Source organism: Clupea harengus, chromosome 2 (assembly GCF_900700415.2).
Source record: "Clupea harengus chromosome 2, Ch_v2.0.2, whole genome shotgun sequence".
Lineage (NCBI taxonomy): Eukaryota > Metazoa > Chordata > Actinopteri > Clupeiformes > Clupeidae > Clupea > Clupea harengus.
In genome coordinates this window covers 23,338,097-23,351,508 of record NC_045153.1, presented here as the reverse complement: position 1 = coordinate 23,351,508, position 13,412 = coordinate 23,338,097, and the positions used below count along the sequence as shown (strand labels likewise).

The 13,412-nt window shown below is 41.4% G+C and overlaps 1 long non-coding RNA gene and 1 pseudogene across 1 annotated transcript; both read right to left on the bottom strand.

The window, feature by feature from the left end:
- Window positions 1-13,412, bottom strand: part of LOC105901062 — a 47,562-nt pseudogene that overhangs the window by 29,138 nt on the left and 5,012 nt on the right.
- Window positions 11,943-12,253, bottom strand: LOC116225221. Its single transcript, XR_004165983.2, has 2 exons — window positions 12,124-12,253; window positions 11,943-12,005 (listed from the first exon to the last, which is right to left on the bottom strand). It is a non-coding gene; the product is annotated as an uncharacterized LOC116225221 (long non-coding RNA).

The following is a 13,412-nucleotide window of genomic DNA, read 5'->3' as shown; positions in this document are numbered from 1 at the left end:
GCTCGTCTCAAAAGGTCAAGACAGGAAAGGTTGAAACTTGTCTATCTCAAGCAGAAATATTGGGAAGTTGGGGGCAAAGCATCCAAGCTGCTTGCCTATAGGCTAAGGAAAAAACAGGCAGACAGTACGCTCTATAAAATAAAGAACCCTGAGACTAAGGTGATTGAATGTCAGCAGGACAAATTTAAAGAATGCCTGCTGTCTTTCTATCAAAAACTATACTCTCTAGAACAGTTAGACAATGATACAAAAACAGACAGTTTTCTACAATCAATACAATTGCCAACTGTCACTGATGCTCAGAATAATATTCTTAGAGCTCAGGTGACTGCAGAAGAAATTAACTTAGCTATTACAAGACTTAAGACCGGTAGCTCTCCTGGCTCAGACGGTTTTACCCGTGAGTGGTATAAGGCTCTGAGGCATACATTAGTGCCCTTACTGTTGAAGACCTATAACTGGATAATTAAAAAACAAGAAATGCCCCCTTCATGGAGGGAGGCAGTGATTTCTCTCATTCCTAAGGAAGGCAAAAACAGACGAATGTGATCATTTAAGACCTATAAGTGTATTGGATGTGAATACATAGAGAGAGCATGTTCCAGTGGTTCAAACAGTGGTAAACATAAGCCGTCAAGAACAATGTGCAAGTCTCCAGTTCACATAGGGAGAACACGTTCAAAAGTGGGGTGGTAACAGATACAAGAATGGTAGGAAGTGACAGTGTAGGTGTAGGTGCCCAGTAGGAAAGTGATCTTGTGCTGCCTGTGTGGATAGTGCAATAAGATAGTGTGTTCTTGTGCTTGTGTGGATAGTGCAAAGAGAGAGTGCAGAATAAAGAGTACAAGTCTGTGCAAGGGGCAAGTATAGCCAGTTAAGGGATGGACAGTGGGTTTGTATAGTAAGATGGGGATCTTGCCAAATAGTGAGCCTGCATCGATGTATGAAAACTGTGTTACAACTCGTTTATAATGTTTTATTAATGATTTATAAAGTGATTACAACCTAATTAATAACCTAATTATAAACCATTTATAAACCTTTATAAGGGGAGCCTTATTGTAAAGTGGTACCGATCCTTCTGAGTGTCCTGTGACAGCAGTACTTGAGTTCCTCCAACATTTCCTGGATGAGAGACGCTCTCCAGCCACATTGAAAGTATATGTTGCGGCATTGTCGGCCCATGGGTCACCTGTGGCGGGTGTTTCCTTAGGTGCTCACAAATTAGTGGTGGCTTTCTTGAAAGGCGCACAGCAGTTACACCCACGGCAGAGGGATGTTTCTGCCCCTTGGGACTTACACATTGTTCTTGACGGCTTGTTTACCACTGTTTAAACCACTGGAACATGCTGACATCAAGTGGCTCTCATTTTAGATCGTGTTCTTGCTGGCAATCACATCTGCCAAAAGAGTTGGTGAACTCCACGCCCTCTCAGTAAGTGCTCCATGTATGCGGTGGGGGCCAAATGACAACCAGTTTACTATGTGGCCTAACCCTTGTTTTCTGCCTAAAGTGCTGTCCCCGCAATTTCCCTATCACTTTGGCTGTTTTTCATTCTAATGAGGGGTCACGATTACCATTGTGCCCAGTGTGTGCTTTAAGACTATACGTCTCAGCGACTGCTCAGTGGCGCACAACAGACCAACTTTTCGTCCGTTTTGGGGCCTGTCGGAAAGGGGCAGGACTCTCAAAACAGAGGCTGGCGCACTGGGTTACAGAGGCCATCAGTTGTGCCTATCATTCTGTTGGTAAAGCAGCTCCCACTTCGGTGAGGTGCCATTTGACGCGGGCTATTGCAACCTCTTGGGCAGCCTTGAAGAGCATAACTCTTGCCGACATCTGTTCCACGGCTACGTGGTCTGCAGCAGTGCTCCCTAGTGATGCCTAGGTACATGTTGCATTAACCTGTGTGTTTATTAATAAAGGTGTTGAAATTAACCAAAATGTCTGAAGTGTTTTTTCTTCCTCGTGACTTGGTGGTATAAATCTTCCACTATGTTGAATCGCCTCTGGCAGTCTGGAACTATGAAATAGAACGCTAGTTACGTATGTAAGGTGAGGTCATGCCGGAAAATATCAAACTTCGGTCGATACGTTAAAGCCTCAGTTTGATATTTCCCAGCATGACCTCACTCTCGGTTAGTAAGTAGTTAATATGGAACATCTTGTGCGGTTAAATCAGTTTATTATATACGGCTGTTCAGAATGTTCCAAAAAGTTCCGTTGATTTGAATGGGCGTGTTTTCAGGTTGGGTTAGTGTTTGCACTTTTCTGTTTTAGAAAGTTTTCAATTTCCTCCTGGCTGATGTTGTTGTTGTTTTCATTTTCGCCATTTCCACCTCCTAAAAGAGCAGAAAAGTGTAAACACTGCGAGAGAAACAACAAGCGACTTCAAAACACTTAAACGAAAAATGCCATGACCAGATCCTCTTTTGCCACTGAAAGCTACAAATCACTAGCCTGACGATGTCATACTCATAATTCTAGTCAGAATATGAGTCTGATACCGCTCCATTGGGCTGTGATTATGGGGCGTGTTTCAACCGAACCAGGAAAAAAAATGCCTCTTCGCTCAATTGGATATATCTAGAACCAATCAGAGCAACGTAGTATGACCATAACGTAGACCATGGGGCCAGCTGATACATTAAACTTTTACCGGATCCCGTAGGAAGGACGGCAAAAACATATTTTCGATCGACAAATGCCTTGATCGCGTTTCTCTTTTCCTCTTTCAAAATGAATGTGCTGTCAATGTCTTCTAAAACAGACTTGAATTTCCACATTTCAGCTCTCCAACGGCAGCCATGTTTGTTGAAAACGAATTCACCCCAAAAGCTCTTTGGTGACGTGGTTGATCACGTTAGGGTTGATCATCTGTCCATCATCGTATAAAGCCCGCCCTGACAATTTGATTGGTCTATCGATCTCCTCACAGATTTTTGTGAGGAGATAGTTTCTCCCCAACGGAGCGACACCAGACCGAACTTCCCCACCAAAAATGTTGTGGGCGGGGCTAAGTTCGTCTGGCATCCAGGTTAACAAATCACTGGACTAAATGCCACAGAAAGATATATATATTTTTTTTTACATTTGCACTTTGTTTTAATCTTACTATTTAACGATTCAGTGGAAAAGTTCAGTACAAAGTAGGCCTATACTGGCCACTATTGATTAGGCCAATAGCCTATTGAGGCAGTATTAGTGTTCTTAAGGATTGATAAATAAATGATCATCAGAATCAGAATCATACTTATTCAATTCAATTCAATTCAATTCAATTCAACTTTATTTCGCCATGTATACAGATACTAGGAATTTGATTTGGTATTCTCCATGCAGGCTATAGCATCACAAATAGAACAACAAGACAACACAGAACAGCAATACAAGGACAGATAGTACCAGTATGAGAAAAATAATAAATAAGAATGGAGGTAGTGCAACAATAGTAATGTTAAATAAAGTGCTATAAAGTTTGTGTGTGAGAGCTATTTAGGAGAGCTATTGCTTGGGTGAAAAAACTGTTGAGGTGACGTGATGTTTTGGTCATGATGGCCCTGTATCGCTGTCCAGAGGGGAGACGGTTTAAAGAGACTGTTGGCAGGATGTGAGTGAGGGGTCTGCCGTGATCTTCATTGCTTTTCTGAGGGATCTGGAGCTGTGAAGGTCCTTGATGGAGGGAAGGGGGCAGCCGATGATGCGCTCTGCTGCCCGTACGACTCTTTGGAGCCTGGCCTTAGAGCGGGCAGAGGCAGAGTCAGAGTGAGAGGATGTAAGCACACTCTCAATGATAGCCCTGTAAAACTGCACCATGATGGGGGGGCTGACCTGTAGTCCTCTCAGCTGCCGGAGGAAGAACAGGTGCTGCTGACCTTTCTTCACTAATTGAGTGATGTTATTGTCCCATTTTAGTGTGTTGGTGATGGTTGTGCCTAGGAACTACTACTACTACAGTGACAGATGAGTTGTTGATGACAAGTGGAGGATGTGTCGGAACCTTTTTACGGAAGTCCACAATCACCTCCACTGTCTTGTTGACGTTAAGCTCTAGGTTGCTGACTGCACACCAGGACTCTAGATGGCCGACTTCCCTCCGGGAGGCAGACTCGTTGTTGTTGCTGATGAGACCTATCATGGTGGTGTCGTCTGCATACTTGATGGTCTTGACAGACGGGTCACCAGAGGAGCAGTCGTTGGTGTACAGGGAGAAGAGCAGGGGGGACAGCACACAACCCTGGGGGGCACCGGTTAAACGCATTTCCAGATTGCTGTTGAATATCGTGAAAAATAAAACAAGCTGATAATAATATAAAGGAGATTCACGCTGACAGAATGTAGCCTTGCACCTATCCAGTCTATGGTAGCCTGTGCTTTGCTAATGTTAATCCATTGCGTCCCTAACGTCACGCGCATATTATTCATAACGTACAGTCTCGCGCGCAAAGTTGACAAGCATCTGCATAGCCTACGTGTACTTTTGAAGTTTAGTCGAAAAAGTAATACTTTTGGTGAAGGACTGAAGTTATCTACTGTCCTTAGCTAACATTTCGTTCTAACGTCGAGTTAGCTGGTCAGAAGCACCAATGGATCGTTTTTTAGTGAGGAGAGTGACAGAGGGACAGGCTGCCACGACAGGGACAGGGACAGGCTTCCAACAAAGCTACACGTTCACAGGATACAGGGAAACAAATTCAAAAAAGAAAACACAATGAGGAATACATCAAATACGGATTTACAGTGACGACAGACAGAGCAGGAGAGGAGGTAGGCTACCAATGTGTTTCGTGTGTTCAACATTACTGTCAACTGAAGCCATAAAGCCGTCGAAACTATTGCGGCATATGGAGACGCATCACGTTTTCTTGAATGCCAAGCCTATTGAGTACATGCAACAGATGTTGTGTGATTTTCATATGACTTAAGTTCTGGATAAGTTGCCAGACAGAATTTCCAGAGCTTGCTGCAAATGCAATGAGGTGTCTTGCCCTTTCAAATACCTCTGTGGGAGCGTTTTTTCTACAATGGCGTCCTTGAAGAATAAGTACAGGGCAAAGCTTGAACCAGAGAATGGTATGAGACTGTCGCTATCTACCATTTTGCCACGAATAGACCGGCTGTGTGGACTTCACCGTGCCAAGATATTACACTGACAGGTCTCCCCTCTCTCCACGCACGCACGCACACACGCGCACACACGCACACAAACACACGCACGCGAGCGCGCGCAGGCACATCAGTGGGCCGTGGATTACTTTCTAGTCAGAATGGTGGTCCCTGGGACAAAACCAGTTGAAAACCCCTGTCATACTGTATAACCTATGCCTGTGGACTTGAAGTAAGCAAGTAATGGGCTATTTTAGATTTAGTCTTAGTCTTTAGAAGAAAATGCATATTAGTTTACTCCTTTCCTTCCTTTCTCAGGCCAAGGGACCCCCTGTGTTGTGTCTACAACTGCAATAATAGTCTAGCTTGCAGTACTTAAATTGTGGATACAATTAGTCATGGACAAAAATATTGGCACCCCTGCACTTCTGTCAGATAATGCACCACTTCTCCCAGAAAATTGTTGCAATTACAAATGCTTTTGTATACACACTTAGTAATGGGGAAAAGGTCGTTAACGCATATTTTTCATCAAACCTTTCGTTAACAAAATGAACACTGCTGTAGTAGAAGTAGAGGATTCAATGTTTCTGGGGGTGTTCTTTTTATGTCTCTAGGACAAAAACTCGCGGAGCTTTAAAGGCATATTGACAACAAGAACAAAATATCTCTCCATAGGGATATCATCCCTTAAGGGTTAAAGCCCAGTGGCGATTTTAGCCTAAATTTCTGGTCGGGCAATTTTGTATGACGCCATGTCACCGTCACAAAAATAGAGGTAGCTGATTATTATAAGCAGTAGACCAGTAAGATATGCTATGGGCTGCATTTTGAGTGCCAGCAGGAGCACAAATCCTATTTCAAATACATTTCACATGCTTCAGCGCTCAGTGTGACACAAAGATGTTGCCTATAGTACAGCATTAAAGTATAATGATTGCAACAAGTAAAAAGATTAGACAGACACACAGCTCAAATAACTTGCATCATTTATTAAGCTTGTGGCACATGTGTGGCATACAATATGAAGCAAAAGGCACAACTGAAACAAATATCAGCAACAAAACATGCTGCTAAATCAACAAAACCTTGTAAAAAGACGATGTCCTTGCAGGTTGCATTGATACATCCATCAGCTCCCCAAAAAAAGTTTGACTCACCGAATCGTAGTGTCTTTTCAGCCTGGTGTCGCCCTCGCACATCGTCTCATAAATGCCTGGGTTTACTGAGTAGGCTGACTCGTCGTGACCATGCAGGCCCAGTTCGCACTTCCCACAGAGCTTTAGGCGCGATATCAGCCTCCCCAGTCTGCTTGTTGTGCTCTAAAATGTTCCGCTGATAAGCACTATCTATCTGTGCCATGATGTTGACCCCTCACAATAGTCCCAATTTCATGGCGCAATTGATATGACTTTTACTACTCTCATGTTTCACCGTTCTTTCTGCCAGATGCTTCAGGTCTTTATATCCATCAGTTGTCCAGAGTCTGCATTAGTAGTATTTCCAAAAAGAAGGCATGGAAAACAGAACAGTGCTCTTTTTGTTGTGCTCGCAGTTAGCCATGTCTTTCTTTCAAACCACTCCATCTTGAAAGTTCGATTTGCTTTCTCACCAGGCTGCTGCAGGATCAAGTCGTCTGGTCTGTGTGGCCCAAACGTTTTATTTCCAATTTTTCTTCCAGCGGCAATGTGCTAAATTGCACCCTCAACAAATAATCTACGTTATTCATTGTATTACTTAAAAAACTCTTCCAAAGTTGTTGAAATCTAGCTAACTAACCCGTAACTGGCATTGATCTGACTGTATGATTAAATTTTTTTCTTGGTCACGGGGTACAGGTCTTGCGGTTTTCGCATTATTCCAGTCTAGTTGCCAGGCAGATTTCGTGGGGCCGCTCAATGTTAACTTTGGCCTGTGTGGTTCACGCTCATTTGTGTTTCCATGGTAACGGTGGGGCAGCTTGGGCCGTTGCCCCACCGGAAAGGGAGGGACAGCGGAGAGCAGCATTTCACAGAGCAAGTGTCAGTAGGGAAAACGTATGGCTTAAAGCGAAATTTATGCTACTCTGATTTCACGGAGTCGGACATAGGGAACGCCCCTCCGAACACAGGGAACGCCTCTCCGACATTAACCGCTCTCTCCGAACCCTCTCCGAGCACCTCGGAGAGGCTGTCGTGCACCTACTCATTTTTCTAACTTCCAGTACGAGATTCCCGTACGAGGTTTGTTGGAGAGGGCTCTGAGTAGCATAAATTAAGCATAAGGAATGTGTATTAAAACCGGATGTCGTCACTTTAATCCGGTCTCTGGTTGGATAAAACTTTTCAACAGAAATGGACAAGGACCTTAGATTTATTCTTTAGGAACCATGCCGATGCCTGACTTTTAATGTTGTGTGACGTTGTTGAAGTTCAAGTTCAACATTAATAGCGATTGAATTACCCTTGTGTCGTGTAATCGCTAGCGGTAAATAAACGTCAATAACTTGAATGACTGATTAAGGATATATGTTACACATCACAAACACACGTAATCGATGGGTTTTGGGGGAAATGAGGTAATTGGTTAGCTTAAATTGCAGTATCTTAGGCGAGCTAATTGACCTGGCTAGCTATAGCGGAATTAACAGTGCTAGCTTTGTGTTTGGTCATATAGCTTCGTAAAAGTTCGGTTAACAAGTCACTTGTGTGTTTAGTTGTATGACTTCGTAAAAGTTCGGTTAACAAGTCAATTGAGCATTAAGCCACCTGACTATAATGGGTCTATTCATATCAGCATGCTAACGTTAGACTTATTAGCAGCGAGGCTAGCTAGCTACTATGTGTTCCAATGGGTTGTTGGTCAAAGCGTTAGCTTCAGTTAAGACCTACGTGTACCACATGAACAACTAAACGAGTCAATGTAGACATATAAAAAGTTGTGTAGATAGCTTTATTCACATAAGCCGTATAACTTCACAAAAATAATAATAATTTAAAGAAAACCGATCGTTTGCATGTCAGGCGATCAACACAACTTCTCAACTAAAAAGTAAAGGTCCTTGTCCATTTCTGTTGTTATCCAACCAGAGACCGGATTAAAGTGACGACATCCGGTTTTAATACACATTCCTTAGCCATACGTTTTCCCTACCGACAGCAAGCACACAGACAGAAAAACACACGGATCAAATGAATCCAAAACAAGACTATAATGCTTGTGAGTCAAGTTTATTCACACACATATTCAAGCTACTTTGCATAAAAAAATATATGTATATTTTGCAGCGAAGTACGAATGTATTGAGCTTTCTGCACAACAGCGTCCTGGACCTGCCCCTAAGAAACGCCACTGTTAAAGCCTAACAGTTAATGTATTTGCAGGTCAAGACAAACATCCGCAATAGGCTGCAAGGAGACCATCTTGCAGCCTGCATGCAGATCTCGATAAATGGCCCAGACCTTTCTGACTTCCCATATCAAGTACCCCCCCCCCCCCCCCCCCCCCGTTACTGTTGTTGATGTTGATAACCCGTTGTGTGATACGGTGTGTTAGGGCAAGGATAGACTCAACGGTAAAGAAAATGTTTGGCCAGTTTATCAAGCTGCCTCATGAGGAGGAAATTGAAGATTGGCAACCTCCTGGAATATATGATGATGATTATGTGTGAACTAAATGTCTGATGTAAGATTAGAGTAAAACCCCTTGGCTTGCTAATATGTATCTGGATGCCTCTGTCCTCAAAAACAGCAGATGCTTTCCAAACAACAAGACACAATGAAGTTATAGTTTAAAACCTAAAGGTATTTCTGTACTGGATGAAAACCGCCTGTTGCAGTGTAAAAATGTATCAACTAGTGATAAGTAGGGTTGGGTACCGAGAACCGGTACCAATATGGAACCGGTTCCAATACAACCGGTACCTACCCGGACCGAAATGCAACGCAGATTTCGGTGCTTCATTTCGGTGCCTGAGCCAATTGAAAACGGTTGCTAGGCAGATTCCGCGGGGCACATGTAAAACTGCCCCAGCTCCCAATGTAAACTTTGTCCTGTGTCGCTCACGCTCATTGGTGTTTTCATAGCAACAGTCTTATGACAGTGAAGAGCATGCAGCATTTCACAGAGAAAGCACAAACAGAACTAGCCATCAACCTTTTAACAGAGAAAATACCGAAAGGTAAACGGTCAAAAGTGTGGCTGTATTTCGCACCAAAATATTCAAACATCGCGACGTGCAGCAAATGCAACAAAACAATTGCGTGAAAAGAGTGGAGAGAAGGCAAAGAGTCAACAGCAGATCAGCAACCGAAGACTGAAAAATAAACGGAGATGACAGCTATACTTAACCTACGGTAGTCTCTTAAAGGGGCAGTACACATTTTCTCGTACTCAGTGTGTTCAAGTAACAAGATTAACTATAAACAAGATAGAAAAGATAGGTATAAACAAATCATAAAATGGTGAAATTTCATGAAATAAATGCAAACAAAATAATACATTTTTGACTCCAAAGGCAAATATGCTCATATTTTTGCAAAAGAAGTTTGAAGCAGTTTTTTGTATTTATTTATATTTATTTAAGTATACTATAAACTGTTGTTTACAGTTAATATAATGTTCATAGTTTGAAGTTAAAAAGTTTGAAGCCAAGTGTTTTGTATGTATTTATATTTATAATATACTTTAAACAGTTAATATATTGTTCAATTTGAAGAAAAAAAATTGAATTGAACAAAAGAATTGCTGAAGTATTGAAGCTGTAGTGTGTGTACAGAGTGTGTGTGTGTGTTTTGTATTTATTTAAGTATAGTCTAAACTTTTGTTAACAGTTCATATATTATTTAAGTTTTAAGTTAAAAGGTGTTTTGTATTTATTTATATATATAATCTACTTTAAACATATTAAACATATATTTGGCAATAAAGCCTTTCTTAAATGTCATCAATCGTAAACATTTTTTTATTTTTTATAAAAGTATCGGTTCCGGCACCGTTTAGGCACCGGTATCGTTTTAAAAGTATCGGTTATGTACCGGTATCGGATAAAAACCAAACGATACCCATCCCTAGTGATAAGTGGGGAAATGTATTAGAAATGAATTGCATGTGTCATTGTGTAAAGCACGTCATGTGAATCATTGAGGAGAACTGGGGTGATTTTTTGTTTTCTTTTTCCTTGAGAATATGTGCTGGAACACTGCCTGTGAGAAAATTCATCTGATTCTCACAGACTGATTCTGATCCTTCTGCAGAAGACTAATAAACATTATACTTATCTCTTATTATAAGACTGATCTCATTAGACTGGTAATTATCGGATTTCCATCACAGCACTAAATACCTCCAGAATGTTACGCGACTATGGAGAAATATGCAGATCACCATAAAATCTCACTGATTGACCTAAAATTAGAAAGAGATATCCTTCTGGTGTTTTTATGGCTTCATATTATTTCTAAGTACATATTGTTGTAATCTATAACATTTTTAATAAAAAAACAATTTCTGTTATCAAGAATAGTAACAATGTGATGAAAAAAGTTGATATGTCTTATATATTTTATACAATTAAAACAGCCTGGGGTCAAATTGACCCCAAAGAACACCTATGCGTACAGCATGTGTACAGGACATTGAAAACATATCATCATGTAATTTTGTATTTACCCAGTTGTCCCCATTAAATTTAGCCTGGATGCCAGACGAACTTAGCCACGCCCACACATTTTTTGGTCGGGAAGTTCGGTCTGGTGTCGCTCCGTTGGGGAGAAATTATCTCCTCACAAAAATCTGTGAGGAGATAGATAGACCAATCAAATTGTCAGGGCGGGCTTTATACGATGATGGACAGATGATCAACCCTAACGTAATCAACCACGTCACCAAAGAGCTTTTGGGGTGAATTCGTTTTCAACAAACATGGCTGCCGTTGGAGAGCTGAAATGTGGAAATTCGAGTCTGTTTTAGAAGACATTGACAGCACATTCATTTTGAAAGAGGAACAGAGAAACGCGATCAAGGCATTTGTCGATCGAAAAGATGTTTTTGCCGTCCTTCCTACGGGATCCGGTAAAAGTTTAATGTATCAGCTGGCCCCATGGTCTACGTTATGGTCATACTACGTTGCTCTGATTGGTTCTAGATATATCCAATTGAGCGAAGAGCTCGTTCGGTTGAAACACGCCCCATAATCACAGTCCAACGGAGCGGTATCAGACTCATATTCTGATTAGAATTATGAGTATGACATCGTCAGGCTACATTAAATTAGGAAAAGTCATTAAATATGAAGCAAAAAAATAATATGTCAATCATTTATTTAGAGACGTTAAACTGACCTCAAATGTCAAATTGACCCCAAACATAATAGGAGGATTAACAGTCCACCTTCAAACACTTGCCAAAAATGCCAGTATGGCTGGGCAGAACCCCAAAAGTATTGATATTTTCAATGTTTTTATACAACACAAGAATTTAGCATATCATACCATGTCACATAGTTTCCACAAGTGTCTAAATTTAGCACCAGTGTATACAAATTAGTAAGTTAATGTATTATTTTTATGTAGTTCAGTAATGTGTAGTTCAACATTTTCCTTTAATTATTGACTTTCAGAAGATGATTAACTAATACGTTTTAGGTACTCCACCTTTGTATTGCCATCTACCACACCCAGGATGTACATGTCATAACATGATACGGCATGATCTACTCAACATATTACTTTACAGCACTCCCAACATGCTTTATGTAGAATATACTGTATACTATTATATCCAAACTGGTCCTAAAACTACATTACTAAAGCCAGAGATGATCACCTATACCAAAGGTGTTTCCACTTACTTTTTATTTTTCCTTCCTTCTCTGACAGGATCACTCATTTTTCAGCAGCTAATTGATTGGACCCTGCAACTGAAATTAATACATTTATACATAGGTGTACAATAGACCGACAAATGCAAATTTTCGTTAAACCTCCGCTACAGTGAATATAGTGAACACAGATGACATCGTATAGCCTACAACATACCATATCAGCAATCCCTGGACTTCAGCGCGTTCCTCGCAAACAAATGTGATTTCACATCCTTGGCGACCTGGATTTATGTCATTGATTTTGGCCCCGCCTAGACGGGCAGTCATCATCGGCAAGGTGTTTCCATTTACTCAGAAAACATGCTGCATCAAAGGAAGCAAAACTCAGTTCTGCGTTCACTCCTCTGAATGAATATTAAACTTCATAAACCTCATGTTCTCACCATCTCTGCTAAGCCTGTGTTCCATGACACCGGGTCCAAACTAAAACTGTACCCACTACATAGTTTATGAGTAACTTTCAGTTGAATGACCAGTCCAGACAGGAGGCTGCTACACTTGTGATCAGGTGGGAACAGACGGCTTACAAGCTGTGTGCCTGGACTGGAGTTGTTCTGCTGTTGGTGTTTGCAAGGTGAGGCTGTTGGGTGTTAGCTGGCTACTTTTGGACAAACACTCCATAATGCCTATAAGTATTGTCATATTATTTGTGTACTCAACATTTACAGGTATATTTGTTTATGTTGCTTGCAAAAGCAAAGTGACACTGAAAAATATCTCACAATGTCTCTAGTATTACAACAGTGTTTTAAGTCTACCAGTCCATTCGTCTTCTAACACCATATCACAACTCAGGACTAAACACCGTCAGTTTAATTAACAACATCAGTTATTTGGAACAGCAGTAGCAGCAGAAGGATGAAAATTCCTTGACCAGGTCAGGTCATTTACAGTGGAATATTGTCTTCCTGAATATTGTCCGTCCCCCCCCCCCCCCCCCCCCCCATTCCTTCTAGTCCATCGGTCCCCAAACTGGCTACTCAAAGTGGTTCAATACGCGGGGAGAACTGAGCTATAAATAGACATGAAATCTTAAAGTCTGAATAGCCAAGTCGCATTGCCAAAAATACTCATTTATACCCATATTCAGCGAAATAATCACACTGCCAAAAATAGCTACAGATAGGTTAGTGACCGTTAGTCAAACATAGGCACAACGGTTAGCTCCCTCGTCAGAATTTCACTTGCTGATGCCCTGTGTAGGGAAGCCGGAGCTCTTTCCGATTGCTGCACGAACATCCACAAGTGGTTGAAAAGAGATAATCCCCCGTCCAGAGAGACACCATCTGTTTCTACCAGTAGGCCTACAATCGACGATTCAATGTACAGGATAAAATTGAGGCTATGATAAAGTCGAAGCTCTGGCTAGACTGAATGAACAACAACAAAACAGAGGTATTTCCGTCGTTGCATGATTTTTTGTGTGCATATCACCTCGGTGTG